Here is a 22,608-nt window from a genome sequence, read left to right as displayed (position 1 = left end):
CACGATTCTATGCCAGGGCATTCAAATAATGCACCTCCACAGCCACATGTCCTGCAGGTTTGAGGGTTGTGTCTCCATGGAGGGAAACCCTCCTTTAGGCTGCAGGAGGGTGTGTGCCTGCACCTCCCTCCCTCCCTCCCTGCCCCAAAATCAGGCTCTCCTGGCTGAGAGCATCAGCCAGGGCTGTCAAACCCTCCGTGCTGTGTTTGCTCGTGTGGTACCTCTGTGTTTATGGCTGCTGCAGTTTTGATGGTGGCAGTTAAAACACCTGAGTGTGGGCTGGGTTTTGGTGTATTGGTCATGCAGAAAATCCTGGTGTCTGCTGTAACAATCATGGTGGTTGGAAATATTTTTAAAATTGGGGCTGCTTTTTTCCCCAAATGACCTGTGGAAGAATTAGGGAATCAGAGAGTGGTTTGGGTTGGAAGGGACCTTAAAGCTCATCTCCTTCCAGCCCCCTGCCATGGGCAGGGACACCTCTCAGCAGCCCAGGTTGCTCCAAGCCTCATCCAGCCTGACCTTGAGAATGCTCCTTTTATTCTCTGTGCAAACAGATCACTTGCTTAGGCAGCAGCGACTCTTTATTCCAGAATAATTTGTTGTCCTAATTCCTTCCTGTTGAAGCAACTCCATTTTGCATGGAATAATTAGCACTAATTTGGGCCTGGGATGGAAAACAAGAGTTCTCTGACTTCAGAGGAGCAGACAAGAGCATAACCTCTGAGTGTGAGTCAGGTCGTGCTGTGCCATCCCTCCTCTGAAGCAAAATTAAAACCTGTCCATGAGACCAAACATTCCAGGTTGGTAGGAGGGAGCAGGAGGTGGAGGAGTCATGGATTTTAAGCCTTCTGCTGTTGCAGGGAGCTGAGGACAAGTGCAGTGAGGGGGGAACGGAGCAGCACCTCCTTCCTTCTTGGCTGACACTGAGGAACAAATAAACAGAAATGTTCTCACCACACTGATGTGAAAAGCTGCTTCTGAGCCAGCCTGGCCTGCTGGTGGATTCCTGGCGCCCCAGCCAAGTACTTGAGACCTTTTTATTGCAAGTAACGAGGACTTCCTCATCCTGCCCCGCAGTCTGACTCCATCCACAGCTATTTTCTGGTCCTTCCAGGAAGACATCCCTGCTCTGCCTTCCTTTGTGTAGGGAAGGGAAACCAGCCAAATCCCTTCTCTTGCCCCAAATCCCTGCATGTCTGAAGAAGGGGAGGTGCAGAGCATCTTTCCTGGTCTACCCAGGAAGTATGAGAGGAATTCCAGTGTGAAGCTGTTGCAGGCAGGATCTCTCCTGCTTGTCTCCCAGCTGCCTTTTTTAATTCTGGTAGGTTCAGTGTTTGCTGGTGGGGCTGTGAGCACTGAATCCATGGACATCTCTTCAGGATGAGTCCTGGAGGCAGTGGAAATGGGAGATCCCAGCCTGGAAAACCCAGCTGGCAGAAAATGGGCTTTCATTGCTTTGATACCTGACCATCTTGGCTGATTGGTGCTGCTTAGACAGAGTTTTAGGATTTGGATTCATAACTTGGGGGTCCAAGACACTTCCTGGGAATCCAAACTCCATCAGTAAAGGTGTGTTATAGTTCATTGTGGAGGTGCTGCAGCAGCATTAACTCTGTGGAAAACAGGGTTTGGCCTGTTGGAACTTGTAGGTTTTATGTATCCAAGTTAAGTAATAGGTGACAGGAAGGCTGGATCCAGGTCTGAGCAGTGAATCAATCAGCACTGGATTGTTCTGGGTTTGAACCAGCCTCCCCTAGGATGACTGTCCTCCCATATCATGCCTGATGTTTTGAAATAATTTCTGATTGTTCTGATGATCTAAACCCCAGGGCTCCACCCCATAAGTGGTGACCTTGCTCCAGGCTGAGGAGAGCAGCAATTCCTGGTGTGACTGCTGAGGGCAGGATGTCTCCCTGGGTCTGTGCTCACAAGCTCTTCCCCAGGGAGTTGGGGGAACTTGTAGAGATTCTCCCCAAAGCTGACACTCAGCCATCCTCACTTGTCCTCTGGGAACACTGATAATGGAATCACAGAATCACAGGATGGTTTGGTTGGAAGGGGCCTCGAAGATCATCTCATTCCACCCCCCTGCCATGGGCAGGGACACCTCCCACTATCCCAGGTGGCTCCAAGCCCTGTCCAGCCTGATCTTGGACACTTTCAGGGATCCAGGGGCAGCCACAGCTTCTCTGGGCACCCTGTGCCAGGGCCTCCCCACCCTCACAATGAAGAATTTCTTCCTAATGTCTAATCTAAACCTACTCTCTTTCAATGTGATTCCCCTTTCTCCTGCTGCCCCAGTCTGTCTTCATCTTTCCTACAAGCTCCCTTCAGATCCTGGAAGACCCCCATTAGGTCATCCCAAAGCCTTCTCCAGGTTGAGCAATCTCAGTTCTCTCTTTCCTCATAGCAGAGCTGCTCCATCTGTCAGATCACCTTGGTCCAGACCATCCTCTGGACTCAGGCCACAGTGGTGAACTTGGCAGTTAAACAGCAAATCCTCCTGGAATCCCTGGGAATGTGTGGCTCCATCCCTTGCTCTCCACCTGTATTTTTAGAGGCAGTGTGTCAGTTCCTCCTCTAGGGATTTCAAACACTTCAGTCACAACCTCAGGGCTGGTAGTACTAATTTGTGTTAGTAAATGTCATCATGGTCCTTGTCAGAGAAGGTTCTGCAGCCAGGAAATCTGTTCCTGGCCCCAGTGTGATTGCTCAAAGTGCTGCTTGCTTCCAGTCAGGCATCTCTTACTCCATCCCCAAAAAACTCTGATACACCCAGTGGCAGACCCAGCCCTGCACCAGGGGCAGGAGCAATAGGGCTGGAGGAAGAAATGACCAACCAAGGCAGGGACAAAAAAGCCAGGAAGGAGCTCAGGTCTGGCTGCTCAGCCAAACCAGGAGCAAAAGGAACAGATCTTCCAGTCCCGATGCTGTTAGAGCTTTCTAGAAGGCTGGAACCCTCAAATAAGAAAAATCTCACTGAGTAAGAGGAGAAATATGAAGAACAGGATTTGCTTTTTTGTGTGTGTGGGTTTGGGAGTTTTTTTTAAAAAAGCATTTTAGTGGTTTATAAAGATTCCAGCAGCGCTCTGGGAAAGCGCAGCCTCCCGTTCCAGGCACCACGTTCAGGACAGGAATATCCTGGCTCTTGACCTGCAGGTCTTGAGGTACCATAAATTTTTTCTGGTGATAGTGTGTGGCAGACACCACCATGCAAAACTTTTCCTGCTGCTTAACAATTTGAATCATGTTTTTATCACGCCAGCAGATAATCATCTCGCTCATGTTCCAGAAGCGAAGCTCTGGTGGATGTGTTTGAGGAGCCTGGAAATAAATATATTCACATGTGTTTGCCAGTGTTGTTGAACACATGGTGTTGTCTCAGAGCCTCTGGATTTCACTCTCTTGCAAACTGGCCTCTCTTGAAAGCTCAGAAGTACAACTTTAGTCCAAATGCTGCAGTTTCATACCCCTTCCATAGCAGACGCTAATGCCATGCCCTAAATGATGAATTAGAGATGAACGGAGATGAGTTAGAAATTAATAATAAATTGGAAAGCATGGATAATCCTCAAGATTTTCTCTTGAGGAGACTTTAAACCTATTTGGCTACAGGCAAATGGATGTTTTTAATCCCAGTTGCCGTGTAAAATTTGCATTCTCGTTCCAATGGCAGGGTGGGATCTTTGGGTGACTTGGTGGCAGCAGCTTTTCTCTAGATACTGAGACTGGGATTAGAGAGGTTCAATTATTTTCTAATCTTATCTAGGAGTGTGCTTGGCAACCCTTTCCGTGAAGAAATTTCCCCTTATATCCAATCTAAACCTCCCCTGGTACAACTTAAGGCCGTTTCCTTCTGTCCTGTCTCTTGTTCCCTGGGAGGAAGAGTCTGACCCCCACCTGGCTCCGACCTTCTGTCAGGGAGTTGTAATCAGCCAACTCATTTATCATCTTTCTATACCTGTCTTGGCCTTCAGTGCTTGTGTGGGAGTTATTTTTTGATTCCAGCAGGTGAAATGGAGGTGAAATCTTTGGCCCTGCAGTGCTTGAATTGGGGCTGTGCTTCAGCTCTGGCTGTGCAGGTCTGGCCTCCCAGAATCCAACATCCAAACGAATAAAAACAGGAATAATAAAATAGGAAAAAGCTAGCTGAGAGAGAAAAGCAGCTTTGGAAGGGCTAAGGTGAATCTCTGTTCTCCTGAGAGGTAAATAAAAGGTACAATCATGTTTTCACATTTCTCATCCCCTCCTCAGCCGGCATCCAGAAGGGATGACAAACCTGATGGCTGCCTGAGCATTTTTCACCTTGGATCCATCAGCATTTAGGATGGTTTGGAGGCTCTCCCAAATGTCTTCATCCCTCTTGGTGGCTGTTGTGAGGGTCCTTGTGGGAGTTCATGTCCCTCAGCCAGGGCTGCAGGGGAACTCTTGGTGATAAATGTGCAAAACCAGTGCTGTAGGTGCATGTTCCACAAAGGTGACACTTCTCCTCATCCACCCAGGAGAGGCTGTGGAGGCACCTGAGTATCTGATACTGCTTCTTATGTCCAGCTTTTATCCATGGCATAATGAAGGATTTACTCCTCACTTTCCTTAAAACGTTTTAGAGCAACTTCTATGCTTGTGCAGAGGTACTTGCCTTTTTTTTCCAGGATATTCTGTGGGGGTTGTTCGAGTTTATGTAACTTCCCATATGTTGCCCTCTTCTTGTAGAAACTTGAAGATAAATTGTGAAACGCAGGGAGCTGCTTTAAAAGGAGACATCCTCAGCTGGAGCTCCTCCTGTTTGTGGCCAGAAAAGGGGAACCTGGGAGCCCTCTGTCCCTGTTTCCTCCCAGGCACTGCTGAGCGAGCAGCATGGGATGGAGCATCTGATGCTGCCCCGTTGCCCAAGGCTGGGATGCTGCAGCAGGAGGAGGCTGTGGTGAGCTGGCAGCAGGTTCCAGAGCAGGCACGAGCTGTGAGGGTGGTGGTTTCTCCATGGAGGGGCTGCAGCCCCGGCATCATTCCCTGCAAGCTCTTTTTTTTCCTTTGCAAAGCTGCTGCATTCCCTGCAGTGCCTCTCTCTGCCCAGCACAGAGGGGGTTTTAGGTGGAGCTTTAAGTTCATTGTTTATTGAACCACTTTGCTGGGGCAGATCTTGCCAGGTGCTCCTTGGTCTGCATTCCCATGTATGTCATAGAATCATGGAATTATTTGGGTGGGAAAAGCTCTCTAAGATCATTGAGTCCAACCATTCCCCCAGCACTGCCAAGGCCACCACTGACCCATGTCCCCAAGTGCCACATCCACGGGTTTTAAATCCCTTCAGGGATGGTGCCTCCAACACTGTCCTGAGCAGCCTGTTCCAATGCCTGACTGCCCTTTCCATGAAGAAATTTTCCCAAATATCCAATTTAAACCACCCCTGGCACAACGTTCCCTCTCCTCCTGTCCCTGTTCCCTGGGAGCAGAGCCCGACCCCCCCGGCTGTCCCCTCCTGTCAGGGAGCTGTGCAGAGCCACAAGGTCCCCCCTGAGCCTCCTTTTCTCCAGGCTGAGCCCCTTTCCCAGCTCTCTCAGCCTTTCCTGGTGCTCCAGACCCTTCCCCAGCTCCATTGCCCATATCAAGGGGGTCTCAGGGTGCTCAGTGTCTTGCAGAGCCACATTTGTTGGCTCCTATGGGACACAAGCTCAGCAGCTGGTAGGAGATTCATGGCTCTTTTTCTCTGCAAACTTGAACAAAACCCTTCACTCGTCATCCAGGTCATTTCTGCTTATCATTTTTGAAAATGGTTCAGTCCCAAGTGCAAGAGGAATTGTAGGCAGGATGCTGGCAGAGCTTTGAGCCTGCCTTTCACTGGGGAATTACACCGTGTGTAATTAGGGTCTCCAAAAACACCCCTTTCCATTCCCTCTCCAACCTCCCCTGGAGCAAAGCCAGGAAGCCCAGCCACTGAACAAACCCCTCTTTTGAACTTCAAGGCTGAGAAACTGAATTTGTCCCCTGACAATTGCACTTGTTTGACTGGTGGACAGAGAACGAGGAACTCTGTGCTACAAGTGGATGGGAGAGGTGGAAAGTCCTGGGGGGGAAAATGTTCTTCAGGGATGAGCCACGCCAGGTCTGGTGATAACTGGCTGGAAATTTCAGCCAGGGCTCCTGGGCAGCCAGGCAGCCTCAGCAGTGCTGGGAAAACTGAGCTCCTCCACATCCAAACCCAGGAATTGACTGTGGGTTTTTTTGAAGTTACTGCAAGATCATGAGTGTCTTTAGGAAGCCAGGAACTTTGCAGTTGCTCAATACTCACTCAGCTGCTTTGGCATGGGTTATTTGGAATGGTTTTGTTTTTGTAGAATGGATGCAGAGCTCCCACCATGGGATCTTTGGAGATGAGTGTGTTTAGCTGCTGTGGGAAGAGGTCCTTGTGAGGTGAGGCCTGGCTTGGTGACTGTGGCTTCACTGGAGGTGACCTGACAGCAGCCTCTGGGCAGCACAGCAGACTAGAACACCAGTCCTGCAGTTTAATCAGTTTAAACGGGCTCTGCTGCACAAAACAAGTTCCTGCTTTTTGCTGTCCAGAATGCCAGAGTTTCATAGAATCGTTGAGTCATGGAATGGTTTGGGCTGGAAAAGACTCTAAAGACCATCTGGTTCCACCCCCTGCCATGGGCAGGGACACCTTTTACTATCCCAGGTTGCTCCAAGGCCTGTCCAACCTGGGCTTGGACACTTCCAGGGATCCAGGGGCAGCCACAGCTTCTCTTGTTTGGAGGATGCAAATCTCACCAGCTACAATTTGGCTCAGTTTGGGAGACAGTCTTTAAAATTATGTTTTGAAGCTTTTAAGGATTCATTCTCTTAGGGAATTCATCATGCTCTGTGTGTGCAGGGGGATTTAATTTTGAACTGTTCAGTGTCCCACAGGCCAAGAAATTTAAGGGAATTTGAGTTCCTGGAGCCCTGAAATTCCACCCAGCTGTGCCAGAGAAGGTATTGCTGCCCAGCTGAGACTGCTGCCTTATATTTGATATTGAATTCTCCCTCCCCTGCTGCTTCATTAAGGCAGTGGAGTTGCAGAAATGTCAGTAATTAACTAATGAAGGACACGTAGCACAGTAGCAGCTTCCATAGGTGCACAGCTGTTACTCCAGGGGTTTCAATCCAACATGGAAAGGTCATCTCTGCCATGCTCATCACAGCTGTGACTGATCCCATCCTACATCCAGCACTTTCTGTGCCACTTCAGCTGTTTACTGGATGGTCATGGCAATTCATTCCATGTCCCCCCTCCAAAATGGGGCTCCCAGCCCTGCCATCAAATCCCAAGCCCAGGGGTAGGAACAGGATTGCCACTTCTACATTTTTTTTTCTATTTTGCCTGTTACAGGAATTGATGCTGGTCTCTTCAAGCATTCCTTGAGCTTTGTCTTCACCAGCAGGACTGGGCTGTTGGCACAGGGCACTTCTAGAGGATTGTTTTGCTGGGGAGGTGACAAATGGCAGCTCAGCTCCTTTGGGATGCTGTGACCACCTTCCAAGGGAGCACTTGGAATGCAGAGCTCAGGCCTCCATGTCTCTCCCTGTCCTTATTGGAATCCTTATTTAAAGTCCTGCAGGCTCTGCTCTGGGGAGATTCAGAGTTCAGCCACCAGATTAATGAATTTTGGTGGGTTTTTTGGAGCACCAGTCCTGTGTCAAGCCTTGGGAGGCTGCGTGGCCTCTGGCAGGTGCTGTGGCACAAACCCACCTTTGCACTTGGGCTGCCAAGTTCCATCCCTGGAGCAGCTCTCAGATAACAGTGGCTTTTGCCAAAGACAGGATGGTATTTTGTGTCCTTCCTGTAGGAAGCTCTTGCAGTGACCCTCTTGTGGCTCTTCAGCCAGTTCTGAGGCATCTCTGGCTACCCCAATTTGCTTGTGGTCACTTGATGTGCAGTTCCAAATGACCCTGTCAAACTGTGGTGTTGGATGCTACCTTAGAATCAATTTTTCTCATTGCTGATGGTTTTACTTCATGTATTTTTAGGAGCTGGGCCCTGATTTTACTTTGAAACAGTCAAAACATTGACTAAACACTCCAAAGCTTTCAAAGCATTTGAGATACATTCTTCCCTCAGAGATTCTCAGTCAATTCCATCCTAGATCTGACCCCAAATATCCGCTCTGAGCTATGCCCAGGTTTCAGGGCTCCTTGGATCTACCTCCAGGGAGAAACAAGAGGCCTGGGGAACATTGGGAATGATGGTTTGGGGGAGAGGAACTGAAAATGAATGTGGTGGTTAAATCTGTTCTTGCTAATAAGAGCCACTTGAATTTATTTTTGGGCACAATTTTGGTCCATCCTATCTGTTCTAGAGCTAAATCCATGTCTTGCTTTTTGGATTGTCTCCTCCTTCCCTCTTAGCCTCCAGCTGCCAAACCCTCCCTTCTCCCCCTGTGCCCCAGCACACAGAAATGCAGCATCCAGATGTGCCAGATGGAGGCACTGAGCTTGTGCAGGTCTCAATTTTGGAAGCAACAAAAAAAAAACAATGATTTGAGAAAAACCTTTTTGTTTGTACTGAATTTTGTCAGAGCCCAGTGACATTGAACAGGCACCTCGGAAGTTTCATGCCATGGAGCTTCCAAGTGTTGCTGCTGTTCAGGGAATGGTTTGGGTTGGAAGGACCTTAAAGACCATCTATCCCAACCAGCAGGGACACCTTCCACTAGACCAGCTTGCTCCAAGCCCCATCCAACCTGGTCTTAAAGCCACAAACATCCTCAGCTTTTGAAAACCTGTCCCCTAAATGGTCTTGGTAGACAAAATCACACACCAAACACTTGCCCACTTAATTCTCACATCTGTTATTTTTCTTTCCTCTGGGTAGGGTTGTTTCTCAGCAGCTTTGAGTGCAAAGATCCTATTTGTTAAGTTTCCTGGCTGCAGAGTTGAAACTCTTTAATATTCCTGTCTTCTGCAAGCTCTCTTCCATGAACTTTCCTTCACTCACCACCCTCCTCCCATTTATCCAAGCCTGCCTTGCTCACAGATTTGGTGCCTGATGAGGGACTGGGGTTATTGCCATTGTGTCACACCAGGCTGCCTGCTGTCCCCAGGGAAAAGGGGACAGATGTGAAGTAAAAGGAGGAGTTGGTGTTTCTATGCTTGTTGAGAAATGCTGGCTTTTGAAATGCCCAAAGCCTGAAGTGTCTTGCTTGGAGAACAGGTCTGATGTGTCTAATTGAACTCCCCATGCCAGTTCCCTATTGCTTGGTCCAAAAGGGATTTATTCCCTCAGAAGTGAGGGCTCATTCAGCCCACTTTAGGTAATGGGCAGCTGAGGAAGCAACACTTTAATTTTTTTCTAGGATAAAATGTCCTGCAGGGGCTTCCATTTTTAATAATAATCTGTGAAACTTTGTGATCTTTGATTTCAAGTGCTGTGAGCTGAACTCAGTGATTTAGTCACAGAATCACAGAATGGTTTGGGTTGGAAGGGACCTTTAAAGACCAACCCATTCCATCCCCCTGCCATGAGCAGGGACATCTTCCACCAGACCAGATTGCTCCAAGCCCCATTCAGCCTGGCCTTGGACACTTCCAGGGATGGAACAGCCTGGACAACCTGTGCCAGTGCCTCACCACCCTCACAGGGAATAATTTCTCCCTAATATCCAATCCACACCTACTCTCTTTCAGTCCTGTCCTCCACATTCCCTTTCACCTCAGTGTCAGCTGTGCCTCTTTCACCATTAACATCTGCACTTAATATTCCCACTTCCTGCTTAATAACTGGGGGGGTCAACCCCTGTTTTGTCCAAATTGGGTGTTCTCTGGGGCCAGCAGCAGCATTGGCCCCTCTGTTAGCTCCTGGCTGAGCAGGGAGTGCCAGTGCCCTGGTGCCAAAAGGAAACAAAGGTGCCAAGAGCTTTGTTTCATGGCAGGGATGAGCTGATGTAAGATGGTGTTGTTTTGGAGAGTTTATTTTTCTCTTCCCTCCTTTCTGCACTTGTTGTACCACATCTGGTGATGAATGAAGCAGCTCACCTTGCTTACTTTGGCATGAATGTGATGCTCCAGTGCAGCACCCTGTCCTGGCCAGAGTTTTGGCAGCTGGCAAACGAGCTGTCCCACTGTGGCTGACACAGAGCCTGGCACGGGGGGCTCTGGGAGTGTTTGGGGTGGGAGGTGAGGAAAAGGGAGCTCTAACCTGGTGGCAGTGTCCTGTGTGATCATCCACCACAGAATTCCCAGCTCTGTTTGGTGTCCTGCGTGCCTGACTCCTGTCTCTGGTTAGGCTGAAGTGAAAATGTGGGAACCAGATGTGACCTGCCAACACTATCTTGTTTAACACCCTATCTCCAGATGTTTCTAGCTTGTAGTGCTAATTTCCACTTGCAGTTATCCAAGAGGCAAATCCAAGATGCTTGGTGCCTTTAGAAAGAGGAATCCCAACTGACCTTAATGTTATCTCTTGCTTTGCTCAATCCCACATCTCTTTCATCCAGGTAGGACAAGCCTGTCCATCTCCAAACTGTCCCTTCCATCTCAAAATCATCTTACAGTGAAATTTTTTCTTCATTATCTGGGTAAGAGGATTGAAAAACAAGAAGAATCGGTTTTTTGCCCAGGAAATTTTGTACTTTGCAAGGGCAAAGTACATCCTTTTTATCATCACATCCTTTTTAGAAGGCTGTAAGAGCAGCTTTCTCCAAGGGATGCTCTTCCCTTGGGAGTGAACATGTTTTTCTTAAATTTCACCCACACGTGACCACAGGGCACGGAAGGACTCGCAGGACTGTTCCTAACTCCCTCTGAAAGGCAAGCTGTTCTTTCAGCCTCTTGCAAGAATCACTCTGACAGGAGACACTGCAATCAGGCTGCAGAGGTAATTGCATTTGTAATGCGAAAGACAGAACAGGGTCTACAATTCTCATCCTCGACAGGCTCTGCGGGGACTCAAGGTAATCTAAAAAAAAACCAAAAAAAACCCAAACCAACAGACCCAACCATTGCTTCTGACATTTGTGATTGGTCTGGGCAAAACATTAGGAAACAACATACTCAAGGGGACAAGATGATCTCATACAGCTGACTTTAAAGCAACATGCTCCCGTGGAAACTTGTTTCCGTGCCTATTCCAGAGCACTGGCTGCTGCCCGGATCTCCCCTGCCCCCCCTGACCCAGCTCAGCTTAGTCAGCAAGTTCCAGTTCAACTTCTGCCTTTTATTTTGTGCCTGTACCTGAGTTAGCTCCATTCCTCAGTAACCAGCTCTCTGTCAGAGGAAAGGCTTCCAGTATTCCAGCAACTCATTGTTCATTTCCTGAGGAGAAATGCTTGCTTTTAAGTAGTTTGCCTGAAATCTTGACTATTCCAGTGCAGCTAAGGCTTCCTGTGTTGGTTGGCTTTCTTGGGATGAAGTTCCAGCCACCCACATGTACTGTCTGCATTTAGTTCTGAGTCTGGAGAACAAATCTCTGCCGTAGGGTTTCACCATCACCGTGTTGTTGTTCCTCTGACATTGTGATGTGTGAATGCCTCGATGTGGCAACTGATTTACAAGCAGTAGCTCCCCATTGTTTATTGCTGTTGGATTTTAAGGGGTGTGGAGGCAGGAGCTGGGCTGCAGTAAGCTACAGGGGTTGGATGTAGCAGTGTTGAAGGAAGTCACATTTGGAGCCCAGTGGCTTGGGCAAGGGATGCTTCTGCCATGGCACATCGTCCCTGGTGCTTCCTCAAGTGCAGATCAGACTTTTGTGATGTTCACAGCTCTTTAGTATGAAGGCAGTGGCAGGATCTTGGCATCTCATGTGGAGATGAGTTTGTGTGCATCCAAGTTCCTCAAGGTTTTCCTCTAATAAAGCCTTGGCATTCCCTGTTTGGCTGGCTGGTTTCATTCTTCTATGTCATTAGAGGTGTGGTGTGGACTTTCCCAATAGAACATTGTTCATTCAATCCCATTTTTTGAAAAAGAATAGAACAGATTATCTTTTCAGGGCCTGACTCTTGCTGGCTTTTCAGGAGCAGGTGCCAGCAGCTGGTGTGGCCATGAATGAAGTGATACAGGAAAGCCTGTCCAGAACTGACTGTAACTTCCTCTCTGCCTCTGAAGGGTTTACCCTCCCTGAAAGGTTTCCATTTTCATTAAATCCACCTGTAGCAATGAAGCCTGAAAAAACCATGAACTCCCACCTCCAGCAGACTGGCTGGTGTTGGTGTTGTTTGGTTTTTTTAGCTGGGGAGAATGAGTCAGCCTGTCCTCAAAAAGCACCAGGACTATCAGCACCACTTGACCACCAGTTTCCTGTTGCTCCCTTTTGTTTCTCCCTTTTTCCTTTTGTTGAAGCTTTTAGGGCCTGGGTGCACATTTGTGAGAGTGTCTGGATGTTTCCCACTACTGGGACTCTACTGTGTGTCTTTTCTCTGTTTATTTTTTTCGAAAGGAGGACCAGAAAGACACAGAGATCAAGACTTTGTCCGAACCTCAACTTCTAGAATCATAACTCTAGCTGCTGACTTGGTCAGGTCAGCTGTCAGGTCCTCAAATAAATCTTTATTTACACTGTAGAAACTCACACAACTTGATTGCAGAGTTGCTTAAAGCAGAACAGAATAAAACATATTAACTGGTTTGGAGTAAAGCTTTAATGGTAGGTCTCCTGGTTTAGGTTAGGTCACAGAGGACTGATGACTGTGAAGTTATGGCAAACTCATACCAAACTCTTGTCGTTGGTCTCTGGGATATGGTCTTGCTGTCCCAGACCATGCTTTGCATGCTGGGCACTCATTTTTTATCGTTGATCCCTTTTTCCTAAAGAAAGGAACGCAGGGATGTGCAGGAATGCCAGAGCAGAGCGTGTGTGCTGGGGTGCTGAAGGCACATCTTTGTTTTGTCAGCATGTGGGAATATCTGCATGGAAACCAGTGTTTTTGGGGATGGGAACCATCCTGACTGAAGCCGGAGCAGATGGGACGCGCAGCCTGAACCAGCCCGTCTCGTTTATGCTTTATTAATTAGACATGTTATCAGAGTCATCTGTGTTTTCTTTCCTTTTCTCCTTTCCAAACCAGTTCTGCTGCTTTGCTGCCTGCAGAGGCTCTGATGAGGAGCCCAGTTTGAATCCCTGAGAGTTGCATGGCAGCACTTGTTCATTGTGGTCTGTGTTAGCAGTGTAAAAACTTTGGGGAGAGGACTCAGAGGAGTTTTGTGAGCTCTGGGGATCAGAATTTTGGGTGCTGATGGTTCTGTCCTGGTAGCACATCCTCGCCCTGTGTACTGTCAGTGTTTGTAAGAATTTTCATCACATAAAGCCCTTTGAGTGAACCCCTTATAGTCTCAAGCTGCTCCAGTGGAGGTTCAGGTTGGTCATTAGGAGGAAATTCTTCCTGGCAAAGGTGATAAAACACTGGACTGGGCTGCCTAGGGAGGTGATGGAGTCCCTGTCCCTGGAGGTGCTTAAGGAAAGACACTCAGTGCTCTGGCCTGGTGATGGGTCACAGACTGGACTCAGTTATCTTGGAGGTCCTTTAGAACCTGGGTGATTTCTGTGTGTGCCCATCTCTGAGGTGGGAGATGATGAAACAGGAGCTGGACTTGATGCCTGGGTGGCTTCTTTTGAGCTCAGGGTATTCTGTGACTCTCTGAAACCCCATAAAGCCAACCAGAGTATCCTTTCTGACACCTGGGTCTGTTTTATAGCCGCCATTTGGTGAGGTGAAGGAAAGATCTATGGATTTGCTTTCTGATGTCCTTCCAGGGAAAATTCCCACTCGCTGAAGGAGCAGCAGCATCATCCCTGTGCACATGGCAGGGAAATAACTTTTAACGATGGGCTGGCTTGGATACAGCCCAGATCCCTTCTCTTACAGCAGGACAAGATGATGACCATGTCCAGGCTTCTCCCTGGCACACACACACTCAGAACATCTTATCCTTGAAGTCCTTTCCCCAGGCGTGGCGAGCCTTTATGCAGGCACAGCATCTACCCTGCTAATAAGGATGCTGGTGTCTTCTATCAGCCAGTTAATTGGGTCCCTCGGTGCTGGGATATTTCCTGCTGCTGCATCCTCTTCCCGGAGCTACGCCTCCACCTCGGGAACTTCCCTGCTGATGAAGATGTGATGCTGAGCTCTCTGCAGTGCCCAGAGCCAGCGGAGGTTAAATCCCAGATAAAGCTTTGGGATTGCTCACAGCCTGGGGTGAGGGGAGGGATGCACACACTGAGAGGTTGTTGCTGGAGGGATTTTAATTGCGTTGTGTTTATCGAGCTGGCTGTAAACACAGCAGGAGGTTGCTGCTCCTGCAGAGCCTGGGAGCCAAAGGTGTATCGATCCCAGGGAGCTGTGGGACACAGGTACACGCTGGTGGGGATCTCAGCCTGGTTGTTTCCAACCAAGGATGAAATTTCTCTGTGTCCTGTGCTTCCTCCTCAACTCCTGTCAAGCTGTAACAATTTTATAACCCAACTTCATCAGCTGATTCCTCCCCAAAGCAAGAAACCCTGTTGCTAAGAGTGGGGTGGGGTGTGGGGGAAAAAAAAAAACCTCAGGGATACTCATCTTCATTGGTCCAACGCTGCAGATAACATTGAGTCACTGCTGAAAGCCTCAAAGCAAAACAGATGTTCAGTTTCTAGTGACTAACTAAGTACTGAAGGTACCAGATGAGCAAAGTTTTAACTGAGGTATTTAATTTGTGGTTGGCAGCTGAGACAAAGCGTGAGCAAACAAGGTGCCATGCAGGAATGGTCTCTCTCCTGTCTTACACACACCGGTGTGTTTTCATAAAACCTTTTTTTGTTTCATTTTTTTCCCATTTTTTTTAAATTTGTCTTTCCGGCTTGACTCATTCTCTCTGTAGTTGTAACCTTTAGTTCTGGGTGGGTAGGCAATTATTTTGTGAGACATAAGACCAGTGGCAGGGTGAGTGGGCTCTTGTTGCTGCCTCTGTCATGTCGTTGTTTGACAAGTCACTTCTCCAGGAGTAGTTTGTGTCTCTGAAGTTGGGGATAATTACATGTGTTCTCAAAAAATAAGGAAACTGGACTTAATGGTGCATCTGCTCAGCCTGACTTGAATTCATGAATGAGTAGAAAACTTGGAATGTGGCTGTCATGCAGCTGTTAGCCTTCAAGCAAGAGACAATTTTTGATGACTATATTCTTAAAAAAAAAAAATTAGGATGAGGACTATGATCCCAGGGTTCTGGGCTTGTTGGGCAGCCAACACTGGGAGCTTCTTGAGCTGCTGCTGGTTGGAGGTGTTGGGTTCCCATTGCTTTGATCTCTGGTGAGAAACCTGCAGCACTGTCTGGCTGTGTGGAACAGAGGTGCTGAATCCCTCCTTGCCACTCAAACCCGAGCAGGTGATAACATAAAAGGGAAGGAATTGTGTCCTGGTCCCTCTTCTCAGCATTGTGTACAGCAGGAGTGCTTCTGGATTCTTCAGATCCAATGAATACCTAATGTAAAACACATGAAAACCCTGAGAAAGAGGACCCTGACCAGAACTTCCCTCCTTGGTAAGTCCATCAATCAGCTCACTCTGTACTTTCGGGAGGAGTGACTCTCATTTTGGCTGCTCAGCACTGCAGGAAGGACAGAATAGGCTTTGGGTTTTTCTCCCGGGGGTGTGGGAAGTGGATTTGTACTGCTAAGCCCACATGGGAGCTGAAGCCAAAGCTCCATCCTGCTAGTCCTGCAGGATTTAGGCTTTTTTGGCAAGTTCTAGATGGTTTCTATAAAGAAAAAGGCTTTTTGGATCTCTTCTGAGGGTACCTCCCTTTGGAGGCTTTCTCAGGAGCCCATGTGCTGCGAGCACTTAATCTTCCACCCCACTTAAAGGAAGAGGGGCAGACACCAAACCCTGTTGGCACCTTATTTCACTTAATTCTCGCGTTTAATTGTTCTTCCTCCGGCTTTTAAGAGAATCTCTGCCAAAATCAAGAAGCTAAAAATTAAAGTAATTATCGTGGTGATGGAAGCAATCAAAGAGGCCACCAGGCTCCTGGTCTGTGTGCTGTGGAGGAAGGAGCAGACTGGGCTTGAGCTCATCTCCTGGGACACAATGAGCTCCAAGAGTTAATTTTGTTCCCGACTTCTCTGTCCATGAGTAATCCATTTGTGCTGGGAGGAAATGGCAAGTTCTTGCAGCGAGGACAGGCTTCACTGCTGGAGAAAATGATGCCTATTTATCATATGATGCTCTCTGTGCCTTTTTTTATTTGTCCTTCATCTGAACTAAACTCTTTGGTGATGAGCTTCCCTGTCTGACAGCAGATTTTGTAGATGCCTACAAGTGTTTTTCTTTCCTGCATTTGTTGTTTCCCTGCAATTCCTCACACAGCCCCAGGCACCCAATTTGTGCTGGGCCCACCCAGCTGGGAAGGAGCTGGACAGGAAAGGACCAGGGGATCCTGCTGGACATGAAATTCACCCTGAGGCAGCAATGTGCCCAAAAAGGACAGTGGTGGCCTGGGCTGTGTGAGACAAAACACTTCCAGCAGGTCCAGGAGAGGATCCTGCCCCTCTGCTCAGCACTGGTGAGGCCACACCTGGAGCACTGGGTCCAGTCCTGCCTCCCCAGGACAAGAGGGACATGGCCAGACTGGGAGAGCCCAGTGAGGGGACTGGAGCATCTCTGCTCTGAGGAAAGGCTGGGACAGCTGGGACTGCTCAGCCTGGAGAAGAGAAGGCTCTGGTGTCTCATCCCTGTGCACCAACACCTGCAGGGAGGGTGCAGAGAGGACAGAGCCAGGCTCTTGGCAGTGGTGGCCAGGGGCAGGACAAGGGGCCATGGGCACACAGTGACCACAGGAAGGTCCCTCTGAACACCAGGAAACACGTTTTGGCTGTGAGGGTGACTGAGCACAGGCACAGATTGTCCAGGGATGTTGTGGAGTCTCCATCTTTAGGGATATTCAGCATTTATTTACCTGTCTACAATCATGGGCAGCTGGCTCTGTGTGACCCTGCTGAGCAGGAAGTTGGACCAGAAAATCTCCAGAAGTTTCTTCTCACCTCCAGCACTCCGTGATTCTGAGATCCAGGTTCTCAGGAGGTGCAGGGCTGGGCTGAGCCCTCTGCAGGGGTGTGACTTGTGCACAAACACAGCTACATTTGGCATCGAGCAGCACTGTGTGATCACATCTCCTTTGCTGTAAGAATGTAAAATGGCTTAATAATTCTTCTCCTGCTGTTTTGGATTAATTTCTATCTTTATGCTATGTGTTTTCTTTGCTTGTTTCCTCCTTTCACCTTCCCAGCTGTCTCCTCAGAGCAAGCTTCCGTGACTCTTATTGTTCTGCTTGTTTTCATTCTCCTTCTTGGGTAAATTTTTTTTGGATTTTTTTTTTTTTTTTTTTTTTTTTTAAGTGTGGTTTCCTAAAGCTCTGCAAAATGCTCTTTCCCTGCTGCATTTTAAAGTATTAGTTGCAAAAGAAAGGGCAAGGAGCCTTAATTCAGGTGCATGTCTTCCTTTATCTGCTTTTCTTTTAAAAAGTGACTAAAGCCACTGATAAATAATGCTAATTTTTGCTGCCATCTGTGAATGCAGGACCAAGCTGTTTCAGAGCAGCATTCTTAGTGCTTTATCTGTTCAGGAGGGGGGAAGGAAAAAGGCTCTTTGCTTTAGCAGCAATAACCTATCTCCCACAAGTTGTAGTCTGTGCTCCCATCTACCACTAAAACCCAAAGCAAACAAAGATTCGTGCAGAGACAGGAAACCTTTTGGGTGTAATTGCTGGGAGGTCTTTGCTTTCATGATTTTTGGGTTCACCCAGAAAGGCAACCGAGCAAGGCTGCGGTTCACTGGGGTGGGTTTATGGTGGATGAGCTCTCACTGGGCTTTGACTGGACGTTTTTGGCAGCCCTGGGAGTTTCAAACACCCTCTGCAAGAGTCTCCTGGCCACAGTGAGTGAAAATGTCCCAGGGAGGGAGGGAGGGAGGGAGGGAAGGGGCCGGTGTGTGGAGGCACAGCTGAGCTACGCCCTGACGACAGCCCTGCCTCCAGGCTCCTTTATTTTGGCCTCGAGCCTTAGTTTACATAATCCTGCCCTGATCCCTCCTCTTCTGCATGGATCAGCTTTAGAAGACCCTCCAGTCTGACCAGATCAAACTGGGAAGCAGGTCTCTGCCATCATCTGAGCCAAGAAATGCTGGCCTTGGTGAAATCAGGTGGCTTTGGCTGCATCAGAAGACCTCACCAGTGCCAGGACTTGATTTTGGGGCTGCTTTGGAGGCTGAAAAAAAGAAATCAAACCTTGAACATGGTCTGGAGAACTAAGGAAGAGGTCTGGCTCCTGCAGCCTGTGCATTGAGTAGGTGCAACCCTACATGGGGGAGGTCTCACCTGCAGAATCCATGTGGCTTTTTCTCTTTATCTTTAGGTTATGTGAGTTACCCAAACCAGAACTGGACTGTGACTTATGATCAGTTTTCCAAACCAGAACTGGACTGTGACTTATGATCAGTTTCCCAAACCAGAACTGGACTGTGACTTATGATCAGTTTCCCAAACCAGAACTGGACTGTGACTTATGATCAGTTTTCCAAACCAGAGTTGAACTGTGATTTAGGATCGGGTTTTTAGGGAAGCTTGTCACAGTGATGTGTAATAGCATAATAAAACCCCTAACTGCTTCACTTTAATGTGTCAAATGACTCATTTACAGTGTCATCTGGGAGAGATGAAGCTCTATGAGATAAGTAAGACTTGCATGGGGAGGGAATATTGAGTAATGGAGCCACAGCTATAATTGGAAGAGGAATAGATCTTCCATTTCAGATCTGAGGAAGTGGTTTATCTGCCCAGTTTGTAAGTGAATGATTCTTCTCTCAACTTCCTCCACATATTCCCCACTTCCTCTGTGTAATATTCCTGTTATTTATAACTGCTGCATTGAATCCTAGAGGCAGATGCTGCTTGCATTTCTGTGTTACAGAAGTTGAGGTCCAACAGGTTGGTGGATAGCCTTGACCTTCTGGGAGCAAAGAATTGATATGGAAGCAGGGCAAATATTTATGTCCCTATAACTAACCCCCTTTTCTCTATATTTATCATGTCTGAATATAGAGCAGCCCTGTCCATCTCTTCCCATCCCACAGGAAGCCAGGGAAGTGGCAGACAGACATACAAAGGATTATTATATTTGATCAGGCTTGGAAATGGGCTGGAGATAAAGCCCTTGGTGTTTACTGGACCATTAAATATTTATTATCATCTCTCCAGCGTGCTGGTGGTGCTGTAAATAACAGCTGTGACAAAAGAGTGGGGTCAGCAGTTGCCTTTTGCACTGATGTTTGTAAATGCAGAAGCAGGTCCTGTGATTTTGAAGAGCTTGGTTGGGGGCAGCTTCTGCCCAGATGCCATGGAGAAAATGGGCAGATGAGCCAGCAGGCCAGAGCTCCTCTTTATCACAAGGAAACACTGAAATCTTAGGAAGTGGGAGAATTTAAACAACAATGAAAAAAAGATTAGGAGTTGATTCATCCCTGCCCTTCCTAACAAAAATACTTAATGCACTTGGATCAGAACAGCTTTTGGATCTGGATTTAATTAGGTGGAAGGAGGGTTCGTGCCTCTCTTCTTCAGCTCAGCCATGCTCCACGAGGCATTTCCATCATCAGACTTTTATTTCTCTTTCCCCCCTTCCCAGGTTTTTGCAGGGAGAGGAGAAGCGTGGCCGCAGGGCTGGAACTCGGCTCATGGGGCCTGAGCTGCAGCACCTGGTCGGATGATGGGGCTTTTGAAAAGGGGGAATATGAAGGGATTACTCTGTTGCTGGGAGGCCACAGCCTGGTGATTCCTACCACAGGCAATCCCTCTGAAGTCAATGAGATTGGAAAGCATGTAAATCAGTACGGAATTCAGCGTTTTCCTGGAAAAGTGGGGGGGGATATTTGTTTTACTCGCATATAAATTACATCTAATAAGGCTCCATAGATGCAACTCATCCTTCTCATCACACTGTTGCTCCTTCCAGTCCCAGAGTCGCTCTCGCTGCCCATTTTTAAATAATTCTGCAAAAAAAAAAAAAGCCTCCTGCGTGGGAATTCTGTGTGGCTGTGAAGCATTGCTGGGAATGACTCAGGCGGGAGCGAGTCCTCGTGTGCTTGGGACCTGCGGTGTGAACGGAGAAAGGAGACAGGCTTGTTTTCACACTCCCTCATTTCGTGTCTCCGACGTGTTTCTGTTCCACCATTCAGATGTCATCAGGCCCAGGGATAATTAAAGGGAGCCTGTATTGCTGCAGAGCCGGATTGGGAATCCACGTTGCCCTGAGCAGGGTGGGTTATTTGTTGGAGAACGCAAAGAGGTGGAGTGGGTGTCCAGGGAGCACTGCTGCACCACCAGGGAGAAGATGCTCTGCTGCTCCTTCCTTCCCTGTGCCTGCAGAAAGTATCTCATTTCTACAGCTTCAAATAAATCCATAGAAACACAGAATGTTTTTGGGTCGGAAGGGACCCTCGAGATGGTTTAGTTGCAAGACAGGTGGTAGGGACATCTTCCACAGGTTGCTGCAGTCCCCGTCCAGCCTGGCCTTGGACACTTCCAGAGATTTTGGGTGTGAGAATATTGGTTCTTGCAATGGTGCTCTCTAGCCTGGCAGTCTCCATCACCTTCACCAAAATGTTTAAGGGAACATTTTGGAAGCTGCTGTTGGAGCTCTCAGAGATCGGTTCTGCTGCTGCCTTTGCTGTGGATGGTTTGAATGCTCATTCTGTGTGATGCTTTAATGCCCTGATAAAACCCTGGAACCAAGAGCATCAGCTTTTCTCTTGCTTCATTGAGGAAGGCATTGAATTTTTCCAGATATTCCCACAGCACAGGTGGTTTCAGCTGTTTCAGACTCACCTTACCTTAAAAAAAATGCACCTTGCCTGTTTGTGCTTTGCACACACAGCACATGTGAGATGTAGCCAACTTGAGTTGAAAATGAGATCTAAAACTGGAGGAGTCCCACAGAAAGTAACTGAGGAGCCAAATATATACAACTGAGTAACTGAGGAGAGAACCAGGTCCCGTGAAGCTGGTTGCCAAGGGAATAATTCACTTGTCTCTCCCCCAGCCTGCTGGAATATTGTTTTCCTCTCCTCCTTGCCAGCATAGCCACAGCTCCAGAGAAGCCACTCTCACTCCTGTAGATGCTTTAACTGATACATTCCTAATTCCACCTTGGGGCTGTTTTCATGAGCAGAGGAGCCTTTGAAGGCGCCTTCCCCTGCCCCAGGCCTCCAGAAGGGTTTGTGCTGTCCAGAGCTTTGTCCTCTCTTCCCACTGGTGCTGGCTGGCCTAATGAGCACCTGGCTCTTGCCCACAAACTTTCACTTTTCTCCCCAAAAATAAGGGTGTTTTTAGGGCAGAAGTCTAGATTTGGATGTAAAATCGGGCACAAAAGATCTTTCCAGCTTCAGATTAAGTGATGTTTGATCTTTGTTGTCCTCTCTGCAGAAGAGAAAAGCTGTGTAAACTTGGATTATTCTCTAAAATATGGGCTGTGCTCTTCATATGACCATCTCTGTACCTTCTCCAAGCTGGTTTTCCTCCATCTGAGCTTGGAATTCTTGGATAAACTCATTTTATATGGAGACTCCATTAGTGGCTGGGACAATCCCAGTCTTCCACAACAGAACCCAAACATTCAGGGCAGAAAAAAGCTGATCTATGTGCAAGGACTCAGTCACCTCGGCACAAGCCACTCACTGGGTGTTTCTCTCTTCCAGGGTGCATCGAGAATAATCATCTGCCTTAACAAGGATTGATTGTGTGCTACTCATCCTCCTGGTTTGGTATTTTTTGGAAAAAGCTTTGGCCGTCGCATTGGGGAGGCGAAGAGGTGGATGAACGTCCCTTTCAAGGTACAGTAGAGGAATGGATGAGGCATGGATGTTTGGGGTGTAGAGCTGGTGCTGGTGTAGCTTTTGGAGGTTCCAGGGTGTACAGCTTCCTCATGGATTCACATCCCTCAATCCTGCATGGAGAAATCTGCATTCCCTTTTTCAATCCTAATGAGCGGAGTCGTCTTAGACCGAGGATGTTGGCTTTGTTTTGGTGCAAATTTGGATAAATCCAGTGTTTTATATTCATTTACTTTAATGAATCTTTCATTTTTGAAACTTCTGGGTTGTGTCATAAGTAGAGCTTCGGGATCAATATTTGCACTATTTCAAAGAGAATTTTTCTTAAGTTTCTTTTTCTTGTCTAGGCAAGCCAGCCTTAGACTAAAGTATACTGAATTAGTATTAGACTGAAATATATTCTTACCTTGGTGCAGATGGGCACAGAATTCTTGTATGAGTGATTTATAAAGGAGAGGGGGGAAATAAAAAGCCCTGAGTCTTTTGGAGGAAAGGAAGGCCATGGAGTAAGAAGAAGGGGTCCAGAGTAAGAAGCTTTACTCAGGACATTGGTGAATTAAAACCCAACATCCGTCAGGGAGTTTGTGGGAAGTTTTTCTGGTCGAAGTTCTTCCCGTGGTCTGACCTGTGGAAAAGATTGAGGAATGCTTTTAAAAATTAAAAATAAAAACCCTACTGTAAGATTTCTTGTTGGGTGTTTCGAAGGACTCGTTCCAACCCAGGTGGGTTCAGTGCTGGGATGGTGCTGCTGGAGTAGCAAAGGGAGATGTGCGTGTCAAACCTG

The 22,608-nt window shown here is 47.7% G+C and overlaps 1 protein-coding gene across 2 annotated transcripts in view; it reads left to right on the top strand.

The window, feature by feature from the left end:
• Nucleotides 1-22,608, top strand: part of PTPRA (protein tyrosine phosphatase receptor type A) — a 115,107-nt gene that overhangs the window by 4,433 nt on the left and 88,066 nt on the right. For both annotated transcript variants that reach the window (XM_083861404.1, XM_083861405.1), the window contains exon 2: nt 21,690-21,824. The gene's annotated coding sequence lies outside the window, so the exon portion shown is untranslated. The remainder of the gene's footprint in view (nt 1-21,689; nt 21,825-22,608) is intronic.

This window comes from Zosterops lateralis, assembly GCF_965231275.1.
Source record: "Zosterops lateralis genome assembly, chromosome: 5".
In the NCBI taxonomy this organism is placed as follows: Eukaryota; Metazoa; Chordata; class Aves; order Passeriformes; family Zosteropidae; genus Zosterops; species Zosterops lateralis.
Note: the sequence above shows the minus strand (reverse complement) of the source record. Positions and strands in the feature narration are given on the sequence as shown.